The sequence below is a fragment of the Rhinatrema bivittatum genome, chromosome 4 (assembly GCF_901001135.1).
Source record: "Rhinatrema bivittatum chromosome 4, aRhiBiv1.1, whole genome shotgun sequence".
Taxonomy (NCBI): domain Eukaryota; kingdom Metazoa; phylum Chordata; class Amphibia; order Gymnophiona; family Rhinatrematidae; genus Rhinatrema; species Rhinatrema bivittatum.
Genome location: NC_042618.1, coordinates 213,813,153 through 213,834,686, shown reverse-complemented (window position 1 = coordinate 213,834,686; position 21,534 = coordinate 213,813,153). Strand labels below are relative to the sequence as shown.

The window sequence follows — 21,534 nt, the reverse complement described above, 5'->3', positions numbered from 1 at the left end:
GTCAGGTACGTCAGGACAGGAAAAGGGCTGAGAACCACTGCTCCAGTCAAAGCACCTCCGGCAACTGATTCCAAAGGGTGGGGCCAGCTATAGCAAACAGCTTCTCTCTCAATTTGACCAGCTTCACAGAGCTACCTGTAGGGACATCCAGCAGAACGAAGAGAGCGAGAAGGCCTTTAAAGTCGTAGCAATTTACTAATTCATAACAGTACTTCATTATTAAGAGTCCAATGGCTCAGGGTTAGGATTGCACATACTCTGCTTCTGAGATACTTACTTATCAGCATACTTACAGTCACCAAGTTTCCCAACACCTGCATCCGTTCACACAGAACTTCCAACACTTCATCCAACCACTTAACGCAGACCTCCCACCAAAAAAATGCCGACAAAAGACAAGTGTAATTTCATTTCCGCCACTTAATTAGCAGGTGTGAAAGGGCATGTATAAACCTTCATTGTGCTTAAAATCTGTGAACAGGAACAGGCAAGAGGTCCCCTCACCTAAACTAGCCCATTATGGGGTAGATTTTATAAAAGTATGCCTGTGCGTACTTTTGTTCGCGCATCAGGCGCAAACTAAAGTACGCCGGATTTTAATAGACACTCGCATATCCTTTAAAATCCGGGGTCGGCGTGCGCAAGGCTGCCCATAATCAGCAGCCTGCGCGTGCCAAGCCACGCAGCCTGCCTCCGTTCCCTCCGAGGCCGCTCTGAAATCGGAGCGGCCTCGGAGGGAACTTTCCTTCCACCCGCCCCCGCACCTTCCCCTCCCTTCCCCTACCTAACCCACCGCCCCCAGCCCTATCTAAACCCCCCACCTTTGTTTTAAAAGTTACGCCTGCACCGGCCAGCTGGCCGGCGCACAATTCCCCGGCCCAGGAGCTGTTTCGGAGGCCTTGGTCACGCCCCCGGGCTGGAACCATGCCCACAGCCCCGCCCCCGAATGACGCGCCGCCAAGACACGCCCCCGGCACGCCCCCCCCAGGAAAGCCCCGGGACTTACGCGCGTCCCGGGGCTTGTGCATACCGCCGATCCTATTCAACATAGGCTTGGCATGTGTAGGGGGAACTTGGGGCAGGTTTTCGGGGGGGTACGCGCGTATCTTACGCACGTACCCCTTTGAAAATCTTCCCCTATGAGTTAATGCGGGCGAGAGCCTTTTCCATTGCCAGCCCTCTGCTTTGGAATTCCTTTCCAGAGAACCTTAGAGCTACAGCATGCCTGAAGTCATTTAAGAAAGCATTCCAAACCTGTTTGTTTTGTAAGGCTTATGCTAAATATCTTATGGGTTGTATTCCCTTTCCAGAGCCGTTTTTTATTTTTAGTGTAGGAAGTGATTTTGATTGTTATTTTTAGTTTGTTTATAAATGTATTTATATTCTTATTGGAATCTGCCTCGAACAATTGTGTGATTTGGGCGGAATATAAATCTGCTAAATAAATAGGTTCACTGATGTACTGTTTAGAAATAGCAACTTGTGAGCGAATTTCCAAACCTCCACCCCAGAACACTGCAAGTACGTGCTTTTGATAAATGCAACGTATGCGTGTACATGCTTGCTATGTGTGTATCTTTCAGTTTTACACCTGTACACGTTTAGAAAATATACCCCAAAATGTTTTAATAGAAGCCCCTGGCAGCTTTAAACAACTATAAAAACGACCTGCATTTGACCCAGATACACTTTGTGAACTGTTTTTTTTACGACTTTAGTGCCAGAAGATAAGAAAACATTTTTTTTCTTAGAGATAATAGTAAAGAGCAAGTTAGGCCATGCCTATTGGTCCAACATAAGTGTTAATCATTCTATATACTAAATGGGGGCAGAAAACTATGTGAAATTAAACATGAAAGAAATTGGCAGAAGTGTTAATCTGACCTTTGCATGTTTGGTATAAATAAGGAGCTGACAGTTATATCAGCTGTAGAACAGCAGGCGGTAAGTATGAGTACAGTCAGATTCATCTAGGTACATCTGTACTCCCTATATATTAATACCAATATAGAAAAAGTTTCCAGATGAGTAATACAATTTTTTAAACGCCAAAATATTGTGAAGAAATTAATAAATATGTAGGACCACTCCCGACTGGATCTGCTAATCAGTCAGACCCAACTTAGGGGAAGTCACATTACTTTATTTAGTATATATTTAAAGTCCTGAATAATATTTCAAAAAATATTGCCACGGGAAATATCCAAGCCCCAAAGGGTTAGTTTAGAATCAAAAACTCGCAACAAAATAATAGCTGTACTTAGCTTCAAGTCCCGACGTGATCACGTTTCGGACCAACAGGTCCTGCTTCAGGGGTAGAGAACTTCAAAAGATCGAGTCGAAATGTAATTCCCAAAAGGCAAGCAAAACGGCGTCTTCTTAGTAAATCATTTATTGGCGATCCTCCATTAGGACCTGCTTAAACAAATGACGGAAATGCAGGGTTTTTAAACCCATCCTCCGGAAGTGACGTTCACAAGGTGTCAATCAAAAGTTTGACCTATATATTACACATGCATATATTTTTCTTAGAAATACTTTTATATTTATCTCCTGATGCTTGTGTTGCAATTTATCCATAATGTGCAATTTATCCATAATGTGTAATATATCCCTATATATTACACATGCATATATTTTTCTTAGAAATACTTTTATATTTATCTCCTGATGCTTGTGTTGCAATTTATCCATAATGTGCAATTTATCCATAATGTGTAATATATCCCTATATATTACACATGCATATATTTTTCTTAGAAATACTTTTATATTTATCTCCTGATGCTTGTGTTGCAATTTATCCATAATGTATGCTGAAAAAAGCAGTAAGTTATCAAGAGTTTGTAGATTGCTATTTAAAAAAAAAAATAACCTATCTTCTTCCTTCTGTCTCTCCACAGCTTTGGAAACATGAAATCCTTTAACTGTTTCTGTGACTATGTCATTCAACAACATGCACAGATGAACCTTTCTCAGATTTCAAACATTTAACTGGATCAGATGAAAGACGTGTATATCAGAAGCTTTAATTGTTACAGATTTGATTTGTTGCGACTACCGCTGATGCACTTTGAAAAACAGTTCACGTCTTTGACTATGTGAAGTTGAACATAAAAACAGATGAGCCATAAAGGAACATATTTTCTAAGGTGCATCGTGAATTTATGAATTATATCATAAGAAAGTCTTACAAGCTAGGGAACTGGAGAACGGTGGGTATCTCAGACCATCCCCACTGTTGGAGAAGACTTGTAGCACCAGCAGGGAGGAGCCATGGCTTTGTCTTGGAGCCCAACTCGCTGGCATAGGGGAATCTCTGGTCCTCTCATGCGATTATACACAGAGTCTCACAGTGTTCAGTAGCTGAAGCTCATGCTGTCAGTCTTCTTAGGTTTTTCCATGCTCTCTGTGACAGGCTTGAATTGAGGGCTGTGAGTTAAGCGCTCTCTTTTTTTTTGTCCTGGAGCACTCCAGTTTGCACCACTGATCTCTGTGCACATACAGTGTTCTCTTTACTCTCCCCTTCAAAAAAGCAATCGTTGAAATTAGGAGAACTTGAAATTAGGACCTAACACTGTTCGTTGAACTGAAAATATGAGGCCATAGGAATCTGAAAGGCACTGCAAAACTGGCTGACTTTGATCGCAGAACAAATGCTGGCCAGGCATGTCTAGCAGCTATCACTAAGCCATTAAATAGCATTCAAATGGCAGTTCTTTCCATTGTTTAGAAAATATATTTATTATTTTCCTGCTATTATTTTGATTTCAAGGACAGCCTTAACCATTCCAGTTTTATTTTATTTGTATACCTCATTTTTCATTTGCTTATTTATGTATTTATTTATTTATTTTTTTATTTACCCTTTATTCCATTTTTCTGCTTTGTCATTGGTTCGCCATGGGATGTTTGTAGAAGCAATAGAGTGCAGAGAGCTAAAAAAGAGCACAATTGAATGTGAAAAGGGCAGGAGAGTTTGCCTCTGCCATTCTCCTTCCTCTTAACTGTGCAATTCGAGTCCTAAGCCATGCCTATGACAAAAGAGCTACTGAAGTCAAGAACTATTAAACTTACCAGTGTGAAAAATTATTTCTGCATTGAGGCAAGAGGAATTCAAATTGAACAAGTTGTTTGAAGAATTCAGGAAATGTTAAATGGATTCTCTCTCTTACCATTTCTTTCTCCATGGTTTTTTGTTCATTTCTGCTAAGCTCTCTTTCATGCTGAGCATGCTCAGAATGACAATTCATTTGTCCATCCATTGGAGCTTCCATTTATCCTGGGCAACAACAACAAAGTCTCATGTCTAATTGTCTATGCAACAAAATACAAAATTAAAAAAAAAAAACTGTTAATATTTCATAAAGTTCAATGTTATGTATAAAAATTAAATTGAAAGTATGTTATTGAGAAACTGGATAGATATGTTAATATCTAATACCTGTGTGTATGAAGTTTTACATTAGTGGCATGTTCGACTCATTTGAGGGACACTTTGCCAAAGGGTAGCCATATAGCCTGTAATAACTGTCTCCTGTCTTGATGTAATTGAGCATGGCTTGATAGTTTTTTGCACGATCCCATCTATTTTTAATGTTTCCCGTGCTGTGCTTAGAGATTTTTTTAATTGTTCTCATAATGGGTTCTTCACATTTAATGAATGTTGTTTGCAAATCTGACTTGTTATTGCAAAACGATCAATAAGTAAACCAATCAATAACTATGTTGTTCATTGTAACCTAAAGGCCATAAATATTGTTGATGGTTCACAGCTGTTTTTCAGTATTTTCCCTTTGATGGTCACAAGTCTCTTTTGAAGGTTACTCAGGACGCAAATATGTAAAGGTATTATTTGCCTATGAAGCAACCCCTAAAAAGCCACCAAAAGGAAAGCAAGTTAATGGGAAAAATCTGTCCCTGCAGGAAATGTGGAGCATTTTCATTTTTTTTTAATATATGCTTTACCATGAATTGTAGAGTTAAACATTTAAAGCACAATCAGCACAAACTATTATGTCCCACCAGAATCTACCAACAAAACTCTTACAAACTCTCAGATTTACTGATGGGTTCCTCCCATTTTGTAGCTACAAGTCAAGGAGACAAAGTGATTAGATATTAGGAGAAATTATAAACAAACACAACTCCAACGCTATTTAAATATATTAAGTTGCAGTCTGGTAGACATTACACAGTCCAACTTTTGCAGTCCATAATGATGCCATCACGCTTTGTTAATACTGCTTTTCTACTGGTTTGATTTAATGATCTCATAGATGTTGCCTAATTTCATAGTGATCATGATATGAGTTCTTAAACCAATCAAATGAATGGATTTTTTCAATCCATGTTAAAACCTTCTACGTACTTTTTTGTCAGAAGCTGGACTTCTTCCTTTCTCTAGATCTCATTCACAGCAAGAAGCTATTGAACTAAAAAAATAAAGAAAGCTTACCAATAAGATGTCTAGAAAGATAGATATTCTGAAAACTTTATAGCAAGACTAATTTACTTGCTAATACTTGTATATGTAAATATATTTATATAGATGCTTTAAGTCATAAAATTCCTAGTAATATAAGCCAGCTAATCATAACAACTGAATAAGGAACCTAAAATAGAAATGCATATTCATGTGCCTCCTTTTTAAAAAAAAAAATAGTTTCAGTTGCCTTTTTGCACCTTACTATTTTTAAGTTAGCTGAAATAGCCTGTGTTAAAGAAGCTGATATGAAGCTTTGGCAGCTTTCATTCCTAGCCATTGCTGGCCCCAGATTCCAGTGCCCCCTCCTGTACTGATCTAACAGCATTTGAAATCAAAGATTAACTACAGTTCTTCTTGGCAGCCATGGAACCTAATAGGTCCTTTAACTGTCACACAACAGCTTACTTAAAAATTACTCCAAAGGCCTCCAAGCATTCTGTTTTTAAATGAGGCCACCTTTATTTCCTCTGTTAAAGGAAATAAAGGTGGTAGCACAGTGCTGCTTAGCTGTGAGGGCACACACATCTCCAATCATGAAGCCATTGCATCTCCTATATTAGTAGAGGTATCACTTAACGGCTTTTAGCAACTTGAAAGTGTATTATCAGGGGGGAAAAAAACTCCCCTGCATTGCCCGCTGGAACAGATCAATTCTGCCCCCGCCCTTGTGTGAGACAACATTTTATTCAAATTTGGGTTGGGGACCTATGACATATCACAAACAGGGTCAGATAAACTAAGAAGTCACAAGATACTGTAATAGCTGATGAATATCATTTTGGGGATTTAAATATGTGCCCCTGCTGTCTGGCTAAGTTTTAGTCAAGAGTATTAAAACTTACCCGGACAAAACAAAAGAGGCAGGGCTTAAACTTAGCCGGGTGAGCGCTGAATATCAGTGTTATCTGGCTAAGTGGCTGGTAAGTCTATTTGTCCTCAGAGCAGGTCTAAAGTTATCCAGGTACATGTCCCCAGATAACTATACTTTTAGCCAGCAATATTCAACATGTAGCTGCTTAAGTGTTCTGCAAAACAAAAAGAAACAAAGTGTTTGTAGGCCTGCAATTATACCCTGCTCCCAGTGGCTGTGGGGAAGGAGGGGGTGGAAATGCCCTGTTTGGAATTGCAGGTGGGAAAGTGGAGGATGGGAGGGATTCTGGAGGCCACATATATTTTCTAAATTGGAGGAGGTTCAGGGAGGTTCCTTGAGCAATAGGCCCATAATTTAAAAAAAAAAAAAAAATCTTGTGGGGGGGGCTTAGTAACATAGTACATATAGGCAGATACAAACCAAAATGGTCCATCCAGTCTGCCCAGCAGTGTTAAGAGTTAAGAGTGTAAGCAGGTCCCATCCAAACCATAAAAGCAAGTGATGACCAGACCTCCTCCTTGTCAATTATATTTATGCATTCCTTCGTGCAGTGCTCAGAGCGCCTGCTCCAGCCATAGAAGCACAAGACTGAACTGCCCTTTCCCTTCCATCATCAAGAATGAAATTTATCAAACTGCATTGAAACAACGTGTAATCAGCCGCATTGCTCAACCATAAGTTAACAGTGAAATATGCCAGACTGGATCCCTTAAATGCACTACTGGCCACTTGTAACTGCTGCTCTGTGCAGATTACATCCATGCAGAAATATTTCACCAAGTTATCAGAGGTTACCCCAGTTCTTCATTTCCATCCTCTTTCAATTCCATTTCCATTCTTGTTTAGATTCTTCAGTCTCATCTCATGTGGATTTTGGTGCACACCCTGTACCATTTTGGTTGCTCTTCTCTGGACCGCTTCGAACCTATCTCTTTCCTTTTTGAGATACGGCCCCCAGAACGGAACATAGTATTCCAGTATCACCAATGACCTGCACGGGGGCATTATCACCTCCTTTTTCCTGCTAGTTACACCTCTCTCGTTCTAAAATTACTTCCTCCACCTAGGAGCATAAAACTTTGTTTCTGCTGTGGGAGCAATCTAACTTGTATAAAACATGTTAAAGAATGTATTTCTTACAGTGAGATGTTTGGGTGGTTCAGTCTTCTTATACATGATATCATCAGAACCTTTTGTTGTAAATATTTTCTGTTAGAAAATAGCACTCAATAATTATTATTATTATGAATTTATTTATTTGATATACTGCTCTTCCATTGAAAAAAATCTGAGTAGGTTACAATATTAATACAAGGCAAAAAAAATTAAAAATTCTACAAAGTTATTATAAAACAAATAAAAACATGCATAGTAACACTATTAAAGGTAAATACAAATAATGTTAATAAAATATCAGAATAAGATTATGTGGCCCTTCCAAATCCACAATGTTTTTATTGGGCTGCCCATCTGGGAGCTGATGTAATAAAGGATGTTAATCCTAGCACAGTTTTTAACCAGTGTTTCAGTGCATATTTTTCCCATGCAAAATTAACCTTGATATTTAACAGGTTTTTTTGCATGGAGAAAACACACTAAAATGTGGGTTAAAACTCATGCTAAGATTAGTGTGTCTAAATGCAAATCCCTTGCTAATGAGTGAATTAGCTGTTACCCTGTAATACATGCTAAGGAGTACATTTTCAGAAGGGTTTCATGCATAAAAATAGCACATATGTATGTGTAACATGTACGCAAAGATATGCTATTTTATAAATGTTGAGAAGGCATGCATATTTTCCATTTCACATTTACATTGTACTGGTGGAAAAAAGGGGCTGGCGAGAGCCATTCTGGAGCAGGGTTCAGAAGTATGCTTGGTAGTTGCTGTTTTGTAAGACATATACACATATACATGACCAAACTAATCTGTACACGCTACACCTGCTAATTGAGTGATGCTAATTGTCTTTTGTCTGCAGTTGTTGGGTGAGAATTCTGGGTAAACTGGAAGGGGGTCAGAGTGAAGTGCTAGTCTAGGTGAACTGGAGATTGGGTGAACTGGTAGAGGTATCAGCGAACTGGTGATTTCAAGTATGTGCGCAAGTATTTTCGATATGCATATACTTTATAAAATAACTGCCTCCAAGTACAAATCAGGGTTATTACACGTATATGTTATATTTTTTTGGCACCTAAAAATAAATGTGTGTAGATTTATAAATTAAATAGAGAAAGTATGCATTTTCTTGCACTGGACATATTCGCGCATACTGAAACATATGCATATACTTTCAGAGCAGAACTACGTGATATTTTATTAACTGTGCAGATCTTGCTTCACAGTTTATAAAATACGACAGTAAATGTTTGCGCATCCACTTATGGATGCAAATACTGGATTGGAAATAGGTTTGAAAGTTAGGCTCCCTAGCTGAATCCTTTTACCATGGGAAATTTTAACTCCTGGGTCAGAGCAGGAGTTAAACTTCCTGTGGTACTTTTAAACATGTAGTTTCCACAGCATGGAGGAACGTAGCCAAGGTAGCCAAAAATTAGAGCCCATCCCGGCAACTCATGCCATGAAGGAAACAAAATTTTCCCTAAGCTCGCACAGCTCAGTCAGATGTTATTCCTCCTCACACACCCCACAGCTACTCGCTCAACACTCAAACCCCTCCTGCATCTAATCTCTCCTCCAAACATCAACCAGGCCAGGGTCAGTAGCAATGTTTCCCTTTGGCCAACAGGCCAAAGGTGGATGACAACTGGTGTGAAAAGAGGACAGACTGATCACAGGAGCAGGTTCAGTAGTGGGTGAAGATTTATTTATTTTGTATTTAGTTTATATTCCACTTTTCAGCACTTCAAAGTGGACTACATTCAGGAACTGTAGTTATTTCCCTATGCCCAGAGGGCTTACAATTTAATTTTTGTACCTGAAGCAACCGAGGGTAAAAGTGACTTTGCCAAAGTCACAAGGAGCAACAGTGGGATTTGTAGCCCACTGCTCTAACCACTCGGCTACTAGAGGTGCAATGGCAATCTCAAACCAGCTTATCGCACTCAGCCCTCCCCTCATGGCTTGTCCCAAGCCTGATGGTGATCTGCAAGCAGCAAAGTATTATTAATGAAAGCCAGCACAGGGCCTGTGAGCCAGTGCAAACTCACAGGCCCTACGGCAGCCCCAGTCCCTCCTTTTGTAGGCCTTCCTGTTACACAGAAACTCATGTGAGGAAAGGACCACTGCACGGCCTACAAGTATATCCTGGCTCACAGGCCCAATGCTGACTTCCACTACTAACGCTGCTGATGCTGGCACCTGCAGAGTGCAAACATTTGAGGCACTTATAACTCCAGCTGAATGTTTTGTGACCACACTTAGAGTCCCAACCCGCAGTTTGTGAAGCCAGGTTGTAATCAGACATTAAAACCCAAACCCAATTCTTAAACTATGCATTGGGCAAAGTTCCTCCTATATAGCCTTTCCATAATTACCCAAATATTTCCCCAAGTACTGGTTCTCTGGAATGTAAGGAATGGGGAAAAAACATGGCTCAGAGCCGTTTGGCAGGTCTGTTCAGAAAGGGATATTAGATCATTTGAAGATTGTCTCTAATCATCCACATACACAGGACTGACATTCAGATGCTGTCCGCAAGCTAGCCAGGTAAATTTATCCAGCTAACTTGGCCAAGATATTCAGCAGTGCTGCCACGCTGCTGAATATACTCAGCTACTGGTTAGCAGGTTAAACTTAAGACAGCCGAGTCACTTCTGCCTCTTTAGCCATCCACTTTTTAGGGTCCTAAATTTAAGAGCTTAGTGAAACTTAGGTGCCTAAATGTAGGCTCTAAGCCTTAGTACATATTCAAAAGGACCAACTTGGAAGCCTAATGCCAAAGTTAGGAACCTAAGCTCTTTGAAAATCAATTTTCTATGAAATAATTAATGAGTGATTAAGTGCAGTTGTGTAGTAAGACATATCTTATGACATTTACAAGGTAGCATATGACTGTACCCTTGCTGTGGTTTACTTTTGTCATACATCACATTCTATAGGTTGTCATTATGAATGACCTCTAATTTCCTTGCAAACCATGGACATTTCCAGGTCTGGTATCTATAGCATGACTTTTCCTTGAATCAGAATATAATATCCTGTTTTAAGGCTCAGTGGTAGCATTACAATAACTATTCAAGCTGTAATTAGCAAAGTTGTCTTTAAAGGATGGGGAAGGAAAAGAGAAAGCAGGGATCTTTCAGGAAGCATTAATAGAACAGAAGCAAAGAAGAAAGGGGAGACAGAGAAGGGAATGGCTGAGACAGGAAAGGATCAATTTGATCAAGATGCAATAATCCATCACGTATGCCTGGCAAAGGCTGTGGCATCTTAAATTCTGCTCATTCAGACATTAATTTGATGGCGTACATGACATCTGAAACCCTGGATATGATTATTCATATAGCTGGGAGTTCATTATCTACTATTTTAAGAAGATGCAAAATGATAATGCTCCACACACCAATCCATTTCCCAGTCAGGGATGTTCAGTACACAGGACCGCACAGAAATAATGTGGCTATTCTTGGCATGCCCTGAAGGATTTTCAGTTAACCTAGGCCCTGGCAGATTATTTTTTTAAGTTATTCATGGCTGTCCTTCAGCCATCCCCTGACCTTTCTAAATAAGTGTATAATGCATACATTTCACCTGGTAAAGAACATAGGTACCAGCTCTGAGGGTGCTTGAGCACTCCGGATATCAGATCTGCCTCCCCCATTCACCTCTTCAATCTCTCCTCTCCTCTGGAGCAGGTACAGGATATTTAAGAGCAGATGAGGGAGAAGATTTGATAACGGAGGTGCTTAAGAACCCAGGGTACTCACAGAACTGGCACCTATGGTAAAGAATGAAAACAAGCAAAAAAATATAAAACAATAATATCCAACAGTACCGAAGGTTTCCATCTCACCTGCCAAGTCACGCTTCTGTGTGTGTAAAAGAAAAAAATATTTAAAAATTAGTTGTTTGTGGCTGGTTTGATTAGACTGTTGGATTAAAATCCACTTTCTAAACCTGGAAACATAGCAGACATATAGTCTTTTGTACATGCTGTGCAAGTAAAATGAGGAACTTCCTACAAATATACATCAGGCTTCCATGTATTTTCATTTATTTTGTGGCAGCTTTCTCTGTTTTGGAGGGGGTGGGATATGGGGGAAGAGTTCTGTATAAAAAGAATAGGACCAGAAGTTTACAGTTGTTAGTGCAAAGGCCTGAATCCTATATCTGAACATTGTAAGTTGTGTGTCTGTCCTGCTGTGCTCTGTAAGAACATGTAGTAATTCTCAATGTATCACCTCATGTATTGTGACTTGCTAATGACAAGTTTGAACCCTACAAGCTATTTCAGTGGGAATGGAATAAAAAGGACTTACTATAAGCATGGGGTGCCTGAGGCCTGATCCCTGTCTGCTGGTGGAGCAGGAAATGAGTATCTGTGACAAATGCTGTATTTATCCACAGTTGTATAAAAGACAAAATTGACCATTTTCTGCAAAAATATTACTTTTCCATTAATAAAAGTGGTTTTGTTAATTTTCACCACTATTATCGACAGAGCGCTGTCAGTATACACAGCTTTGTATGAGAAACGGGGGTGAGAAAAAGTGATTATACAAAAAATAACAGGTACAAAGGGTGGGACATTTTAACAAAAAAACTTACAAGGTAGGCTTAGGGCGATTTTCCCAAAGTCACTGAATGAGAGAAAAGCCTTACTTAATCAGGCCTGTAAATATGTTAGCAATATACAAAGTGGATTTGCTGTCTGGTAATGTGCTTTGATCACGCCTTGGCCGGTTTTTGGCTGAGATCTAAACTGTTGACTAAAATTGAAAACCTATCCAATTATAGAGAATTGATGCCATTAGGGACACAATAATGTTATATACATTGGTAATATTCCAATAGAAAAGAACCTAACCCCACAGTGGTGGTAAAAATAACACCCAATATCAAAGACCACAACAGATAAATATTTATACCAGCAATTGGGTTAATGGAACCATCATATGAAAGAGCTTTATAAATTCACTTCAAAAGGAGTTCAAAAAAAATATGAAGCCCTTTAAAGCTGACTTAAGCATTAGAAAGAGCTCATAGATTTAATCATTGGTCTCATATTAAATGCTTTTACCATCAGAATTGCATATTTTTTTACGAAATGCACAAAAAACAAACAGGTGGACGTAAGCACTTACGACCACACCACAGCTCAATTTTATAAGTTGCTTTTTGCCATTCCAAGGGAGAGTCCATTTCAACCTATAACCACCATTGCAAAAAGCAACTTTTAAAAGATAAGTGCTTATATCCACCTGTTTGATTTTTAAGTGCATTTCATTAAAAAAATTGTACAATTCTATTGGCAAAAGTATAACTATGAGACCAATGATTAAATCTTGAGCTCTTTCTAATGCTTAAGTCAGCTTTAAAGGGAGTCATACTCTTTTGAATGCATTTTAAGCAAATGTATAAAGCTCTTTCATATGATGGTTTCATTAACCCAGTCGGTATAAATATTTCTCATAGGACAAGCAGGATGGTAGTCCTCATATATGGGTGACATCACAGGATGGAACCCAATCACCGAACACTTTTGTCAAAGTTTCTAGAACTTAGCTGGCACCTACTGGGTATTAGGGATGTGAATCGTGTCCTCGATCGTCTTAACGATCGATTTCGGCTGGGAGGGGGAGGGAATCGTATTGTTGCCGTTTGGGGGGGTAAAATATCGTGAAAAATCGTTAAAAATCGTTAAAAATCGAAAAATCGAAAAACCGGCACATTAAAACCCCCTAAAACCCACCCCCGACCCTTTAAATTAAATCCCCCACCCTCCCGAACCCCCCCCCAAATAACTTAAATAACCTGCGGGTCGTTAAAAATCGAAAAATCGAAAAACCGGCACATTAAAACCCCCTAAAACCCACCCCCGACCCTTTAAATTAAATCCCCCACCCTCCCGAACCCCCCCCAAATAACTTAAATAACCTGCGGGTCCAGCGGCGGTCCGGAACGGCAGCGGTCCGGAACGGGCTCCTGCTCCTGAATCTTGTCGTCTTCAGCCGGCGCCATTTTCCAAAATGGCGCCGAAAAATGGCGGCGGCCATAGACGAAAAAGATTGGACGGCAGGAGGTCCTTCCGGACCCCCGCTGGACTTTTGGCAAGTCTCGTGGGGGTCAGGAGGCCCCCCACAAGCTGGCCAAAAGTTCCTGGAGGTCCAGCGGGGGTCAGGGAGCGATTTCCCGCCGCGAATCGTTTTCGTACGGAAAATGGCGCCGGCAGGAGATCGACTGCAGGAGGTCGTTCAGCGAGGCGCCGGAACCCTCGCTGAACGACCTCCTGCAGTCGATCTCCTGCCGGCGCCATTTTCCGTACGGAAAATGGCGCCGGCCATACGCGTATGGCCGGCGCCATTTTCCGTACGAAAACGATTCGCGGCGGGCAATCGCTCCCTGACCCCCGCTGGACCTCCAGGAACTTTTGGCCAGCTTGTGGGGGGCCTCCTGACCCCCACGAGACTTGCCAAAAGTCCAGCGGGGGTCCGGAAGGACCTCCTGCCGTCCAATCTTTTTCGTCTATGGCCGCCGCCATTTTTCGGCGCCATTTTGGAAAATGGCGCCGGCTGAAGACGACAAGATTCAGGAGCAGGAGCCCGTTCCGGACCGCTGCCGTTCCGGACCGCCGCTGGACCTGCAGGTTATTTAAGTTATTGGGGGGGGGTTCGGGAGGGTGGGGGATTTAATTTAAAGGGTCAGGGTGGGTTTTAGGGGTTTTAGTGTGCCGGCTCACGATTCTAACGATTTATAACTATAAATCGTTAGAATCTGTATTGTATTGTGTTCCATAACGGTTTAAGACGATATTAAAATTATCGGACGATAATTTTAATCGTCCTAAAACGATTCACATCCCTACTGGGTATGTCCAGCATGGCACTAAACCTGCAGCCAGCAGGGGTCCCCCTTCAGTCTACTTTTTTCCACGCAGCAGTAGCCACACGGGTTAAGGAGCTCCACAGAGATTCCTGACAGGAATTTTCCTCACGGAATTACTAAAAACTTTTATACCCCACAGGGGTCCCCCTTTCGAATTTTTGCTTCTGCGGTACTCCGGTAAGTCCCTTATCCGTTTTCGGTCAATTCCCGTCGAGTTTGGCCCTTCGGCCTATTGGCCGACGACCGCACCGCAGCTCAATTTTTCAAAGGCCATGGTGTCGGAGTTCCGTCGGTGCCCTGACTGTACTCGCACCATGTCCATAACAGGCCCCCATAAGGTCTGTGTAATGTGCCTCGGGTGTGAGCATGATGTCCTGACTTGCACCAAATGTGCCTTAATGACACCATAAGGTTGCAAAGCCAGAATGGAGAAAATGGAACTTCTCTTCCATTCTCAAACTCCGATGCCGTCTATTGCTTTGACGTTGTCCGAACTAGCGCCATGCACTTCGTGCCAGCATCGGGCACCGGCCGGTGACCGTCCGGCATCGATGACTTCCCAGCCATCGACTACCTCTACTCCCCCTCAGGATCAAGGGGATCATAGAGAGAAGCATCGGCATTGACACCGAAAGCCTTGGACCATCGATGAAGGAAAATCATCGACTTCGCCATCGTCCGAGCCGCCATCGAAGAAACCCCGTCCAGAAAAGGTATCGACCCTTTCTGGGACTGGGTCACCAAGGCAACCCTCACCCGAAAGGGTATTGGGAGCCGCGACTCCGCCTTTAACAGTGGTCCCCTCCGGCTATGCCTCTGCCTCCTTCTCCCCTTCCGGAGCCGGGGCTGCTTGCTCCAGGTCTCCGAGAAGAGCTGGACCGGATGGTTCAGGAGTCCATCGATAAGGTGATGCACAGATTCCAAGTTCCTCCGGCGCTGAAACCAGTGCCGGTTGTGGAACCGACCACCGATCCCATCCCAGCAGCATTGGCACCGCTGCTTTCGAAGATGGAAATGCTTCTAGCCGCTTTTCCACCGATGGATCCTGGGTCACCGATGGCTCTGGTGCCTTCTCTGCTTGCTCTGTCATTGGGAGGAGAAACACCGTTCCGTCTTCCCCCATCGGGAGTCCTGCCAATGCCTCAACTATCGATGCCGATGCGGCCATCGGCACCACCAATCCATCCATCGATACCATTGATGCCTGCATCGGTGCCCTCGATGCCTTCATCGGTGCCTCCAGTACTTCCCTCGATGCCTTCAGAGCCTATACCGGGACCTTCAAGAATACCTTTGTCCCGTCCCTCTCAGGATCCTAGAGGGACAGGTGTTGATCCCTATGACACCTGGATTGACGATTCCTCCCAAGACACCAATGATTTACCATCACCACCCTCTCCTACTGAAAGCAGGAAGCATTCTCCAGAGGACTTGTCCTTCATAAATTTTGTGAAGGAAATGTCTGAAATGGTTCCCTTCCAATTACAGACTGAGCAAGATGATAGACACCAGATGATGGAACTGTTACAATTCTTGGATGCTCCCAAGGAAATCACCTCCATCCCTATCCATCAGGTTCTTTTGGGCCTTCTCAAAAAGAATTGGGAACACCCTGGTTCAGTAGCTCCAGTCAACCGAAAAGCTGACACCACTTACTTGGTCCAGTCAGCTCCAGGGTTCCAAAAACCCCAACTGGATCACCAATCTGTGGTAGTAGAGTCTGCCCAAAAGAGAGCACGACGCTCAAAGCCGCACTCTTCCTTCCCTCCAGGCAAGGAGCAGAAATTCCTGGATGCCATTGGCCGACGTGTCTTCCAGGGATCCATGTTCATCTCTCGGATCGCCTCTTACCAGCTTTATATGACCCAGTATAATAGGGTCTTATTCAAGCAGATACAGGACTTTGCAGAGTCCCTGCCTCAGCAATTCCAGGAACAGCTACAAACCCTGGTTCACAAAGGTTTTGAAGCGGGGAAACATGAAATAAGATTCTCTTATGACATCTTCGACACCGCTTCCAGGGTTTCAGCAACTGCCATTTCTACAAGAAGATGGGCCTGGCTTAAGTCTTCGGACTTGCGCCCTGAAGTACAAGACAGATTGTCCAATCTGCCTTGTATCGGAGACAATCTGTTTGGTGAACAGATCCAGCGGATGGTGGCGGAACTCAAGGAGCATCATGAGACCCGTCACCAACTCTCTCTAATGCCTTCTGAGTATTCGACTAAACAACCATTTAGGAAGGACACCGAAAAGTCATTCTTCCGTCCAAAGAAGTCCTATCCACCACCGTCTAGAGGTCGTTCTACGAGGCCTTTCCAAAAAGCCCAGTCTTGTCAATCCCGTAACCAAAAACCGCAAGCAGCTCCTCAGCCGGGCCTGCTTCCAGTTTCTGAATCCTGCATAGAGAGCAGCAACCAGCTTTTGCTGCCAGTTACCGGTAGGGGGTCGATTGTGCCATTTCAACAACATATGGCACATAATCACCTCGGACCAGAGGGACCTGGCCATAATCTCTCTTTCTCTCCATCCCACCAGACTCCCCACCTCGGCTGACATGGGGAACATTAGACCATTCACTACTCCTGGATCAGGAAGTCTCCCTCCTCCTTCAATCCAGAGCAATCGAACCAGTGCCCTACTCCCAACAGGGCTTGGAGTTCTATTCCCGGTACTTTCTAATCCCCAAAAAAGTCAGGCGGCGTTCGTCCAATTCTGGACCTGCGTGTCCTCAACAAGTACCTCCAACGAGAAAAGTTCAAGATGGTAACCTTGGGTTCCCTCCTTCCTCTTCTGCAAAGAGGAGACTGGCTCTGCTGTCTAGACCTCCAGGACGCGAACACACACATTGCGATAACTCCATCTCATCGCAGATTTCTGAGATTTCTGGTAGGCCCCAAGCACTATCAGTATCGAGTGCTTCCGTTCAGCCTAGCATCCGGTCCACGAGTTTTCACCAAGTGTCTCGTAGTAGTAGCAGCCTTCCTCAGGACTCAAGGTGACCAGGTCTACCCCTATCTCGACAATTGGCTGATCAGGGCTCCTGCTCAGCACGCTGCTCTGTCGTCCCTACATCTTACCTTACACACTCTGATTTCGCTAGGATTTCTCGTCAACTACACGAAATCCTGCTTAGTCCCATCTCAAACTTTGTCTTCATAGGGGCAGACTTGGACACCTTTCAAGCAAAGGCTTTTCTGCCTCGACAGCGAGCTCTCACTCTCATTTCTCTCGCACACCAGCTACAGTCTCAACACCATTCGACTGCATGAAACTTCTTCATCCTGCTGGGATACATGGCGTCCTTGGTGCAGGTTACCCCAATGGCCCGCTTGGCCATGAGAGTCATGCAGTGGACTCTGAGGTCACAATGGACTCAATCCGTTCAACCACTATCGACCGTGGTCCGCATCACTGACCCATTTCGTCAGTCTCTAGCTTGGTGGAAAAATCAGATCAATCTTCCAGGCCCCAAATCCTCAAATAACTCTTACCACCGATGCTTCCAACCTCGGCTGGGGAGCACATGTTGCCAATTTGCGAACCCAAGGAGCTTGGTCTCCAGAGGAAGCCAAACACCAAATCAATTTCCTGGGCGCTACGAGCAATCATATGCTCTCAGGGTGTTTCGGGATTGCCTGTCCAACCAGGTCATCCTGATCCAGATGGACAACCAGGTGGCCATGTGGTATATCAACAAGCAGGGAGGGACGGGCTCCTACCTACTGTGTCAGGAATTGGCACAGATATGGGCGGAGGGTCTTTCCCACTCGATGTACCTCAGGGCCACCTACTTGCCGAGAGTGTACAATGTGTTGGCAGACAAGCTGAGTCGCACCTTCCAGCCACACGAGTGGTCTCTCAACCCCACAGTAGCGAACTCAATATTCCAACGTTGGGGTTATCCTCAAGAAGATCTCTTTGAGTCACCTCAAAACCGCAAAGTAGAGAACCTTTGCTCTCTCACTCGCAGCCAACACTCACAGCCAAGAGACGCATTCTCCCTCTCATGGGCAACCGGTCTCCTATATGCATTCCCTCCACTTCCACTTCTATCGAAGACTCTCGTGAAGTTATATCAGGACAAGGGAACCATGATCCTCATTGCTCCTCACTGGCCACACCAAGTGTGGTTTCCAATTCTTCAGGACCTCTCCATTCGCAGGCACATTCCCCTGGGGAAGGACCCGCTTCTGATCACCCAGAACGATGGGTGCCTACGCCACCCCAAACTTCAGGCCTTGTCCCTGACTGCCTGGATGTTGAAAGGCTAATTCTTCAGCCACTCAACCTTTCGGAGCCAGTTTCCCGTGTCCTGATTGCTTTGCGGAAGCCTTCCATGAGAAAATCTTATTTTTACAAATGGAACATGTTTAAGTCATGGTGTTCCTTACTGTCACTTGATCCTTTTACATGTTCCACAGCAAAGTTTCTAGACTATCTCTGGCACTTATCAGAGTCAGGTCTAAAAACTTCTTCCATTAGGATGCATGTCAGTGCGGTAGCCGCCTTCCATAAAGGTGTTCGGGATGTACCCATTTCTGTACAACCCCTTGTGACATGCTTTTTGAAGGGCTTGCTCCACCTCAAGCCTCCACTGCGCCCTCCGGCCCCTTCTTGGGACCTCAACCTGGTTTTGGGTCGGCTCATGGAAACACCATTCGAGCCTCTCCAATCATGTAATCTTTGATATCTCACATGGAAAGTGATTTTTCTTTTGGCAATCACATCCGCTCGCAGAGTTAGTGAGTTACAGGCCCTAGTTACCTATCCGCCTTACACTAAACTTCTGCACGACCGGGTAGTACTCCGCACTCACCCTAAGTTTTTGCCTAAGGTAGTATCGGAGTTTCACATTAATCAATCCATTATACTACCAACCTTCTTTCCCAAGCCCCATTCTAATCCATGAGAACAGGCTCTACATACCCTTGACTGTAAACGGGCTCTAGCATTCTATCTAGACTGTACAGCTAACCACAGGAAAAGTTCTCAATTGTTTGTTTCTTTCCATTCCAACAAATTGGGACAGCCTGTGGGTAAGTAGACTCTCTTCTCCTGGTTAGCGGACTGCATATCCTTTTGCTATCAGCAAGCAGGCATTCCACTTTTTAGACCGTGTTAAAGCACACTCTGTCAGGGCCATGGCAACTTCTGTAGCACACCTGCGCGCGGTGCCGCTTTCTGATATTTGTAGGGCTGCTACCTGGAGTTCTCTCCATACCTTTACAGCTCATTATTGCTTAGACAAGGCTGGAAGACAAGATTCCATCTTCGGCCAGTCTGTCTTGCGCAACCTTTTTGCAACTTGACGTACCAACACCCTTCCGCCTGCCCGTTAGGATTCAAGATGCCCTCTACCAAATTCCATCCCAATCCTTGTGCCTATACCATATCTTGGGTACATTTGGTGCAATTCTCGGACATCCTCAGCTCGGTACTCACCCATATGTGAGGACTACCATCCTGCTTGTCCTGTGAGAAAGCAAATGTTGCTTACCTGTAACAGGTGTTCTCACAGGACAGCAGGATGTTAGTCCTCACGAAACCCACCCACCACCCCGCAATGTTGCGTTCGTAACATTTTCTTATTTTATTTTTTACACTTCCTGTAGCTTTAAACAAGACTGAAGGGGGTCCCCTGCTGGCTGCAGGTTTAGTGCCATGCTGGGCATGCCCAGTAGGTGCCAGTCAAAGTTCTAGAAACTTTGACAAAAGTGAACATAAGAACATGCCATACTGGGTCAGACCAATGATCCATCAAGCCCAGCATCTTGTTTCCAACAGTGGCCAATCCAGGCCATAAGAACCAGGCAAGTACCCAAAAACTAAGTCTATTCCATGTTACCGTTGCTAGTAATAGCAGTGGCTATTTTTTAAGTCAACTTAATTAATAGCAGCTAATGGACTTCTCCTCCAAGAACTTATCCAATCCTTTTTTAAACACAGCTATACTAACTGCACTAACCACATCCTCTGGCAACAAATTCCAGAGTTTAATTGTGTGTTGAGTAAAAAAGAACTTTCTCCGATTAGTTTTAAATGTGCCACATGCTAACTTCATGGAGTGCCCCCTAGTCTTTCTATTAAACGAAAGAGTAAATAATCGATTCACATCTACCTGTTCTAGACCTCTCATGATTTTAAACACCTCTATCATATCCCCCCTCAGCCATCTCTTCTCCAAGCTGAAAAGTCCTAACCTCTGTAGTCTTTCCTCATAGGGGAGCTGTTCCATTCCCCTTATCATTTTGGTAGCCCTTCTCTGTACCTTCTCCATTGCAATTATATCTTTTTTGAGATTTTGGTAGCCCTTCTCTGTACCTTCTGCATCGCAATTATATCTTTTTTGAGATGCAGCGACCAGAATTGTACACAGTATTCAAGGTGCGGTCTCACCATGGAGCGATACAGAGGCATTATGACATTTTCCATTTTATTCACCATTCCCTTTCTAATAATTCCCAACATTCTGTTTGCTTTTTTGACTGCCGCAGCACACTGAACCGACGATTTCAATGTGTTATCCACTATGACGCCTAGATCTCTTTCTTGGGTTGTAGCACCTAATATGGAACCTAACATTGTGTAACTATAACATGGGTTATTTTTCCCTATATGCATCACCTTGCACTTATCCACATTAAATTTCATCTGCCATTTGGATGCCCAATTTTGCAGTCTCACAAGGTCTTCCTGCAATTTATCACAATCTGCTTGTTATTTAACTACTCTGAACAATTTTGTATCATCTGCAAATTTGATTATCTCACTCGTCATATTTCTTTCCAGATCATTTATAAATATATTGAAAAGTAAGGGTCCCAATACAGGTCCCTGAGGCACTCCACTGTCCACTCTCTTCCACTGAGAAGATTCTCCATTTAATCCTACTCTCTGATTCCTGTCTTTTAGCCAGTTTGCAATCCACGAAAGGACGTCACCACCTATCCCATGACTTTTTACTTTTCCTAGAAGCCTCTCATGAGGAACTTTGTCAAACGCCTTCTGAAAATCCAAGTATACTACATCTACCGGTTCACCTTTATCCACATGTTTATTAGCTCCTTCAAAAAAGTGAAGCAGATTTGTGAGACAAGACTTGCCTTGGGTAAAGCCATGCTGACTTTGTTCCATTAAACCATGTCTTTCTATATGTTCTGTGAT

At 43.2% G+C, this 21,534-nt stretch overlaps 1 protein-coding gene across 1 annotated transcript in view; it reads left to right on the top strand.

Moving 5' to 3' along the window:
- BSN (bassoon presynaptic cytomatrix protein) overlaps nucleotides 1-4,747 on the top strand; it is a 618,895-nt gene extending 614,148 nt beyond the window's left edge. Inside the window, exon 12 of the mRNA XM_029599675.1 lies at nucleotides 2,904-4,747. The gene's annotated coding sequence lies outside the window, so the exon portion shown is untranslated. The remainder of the gene's footprint in view (nucleotides 1-2,903) is intronic.
- The last annotated feature ends 16,787 nt before the right edge of the window (nucleotides 4,748-21,534 follow it).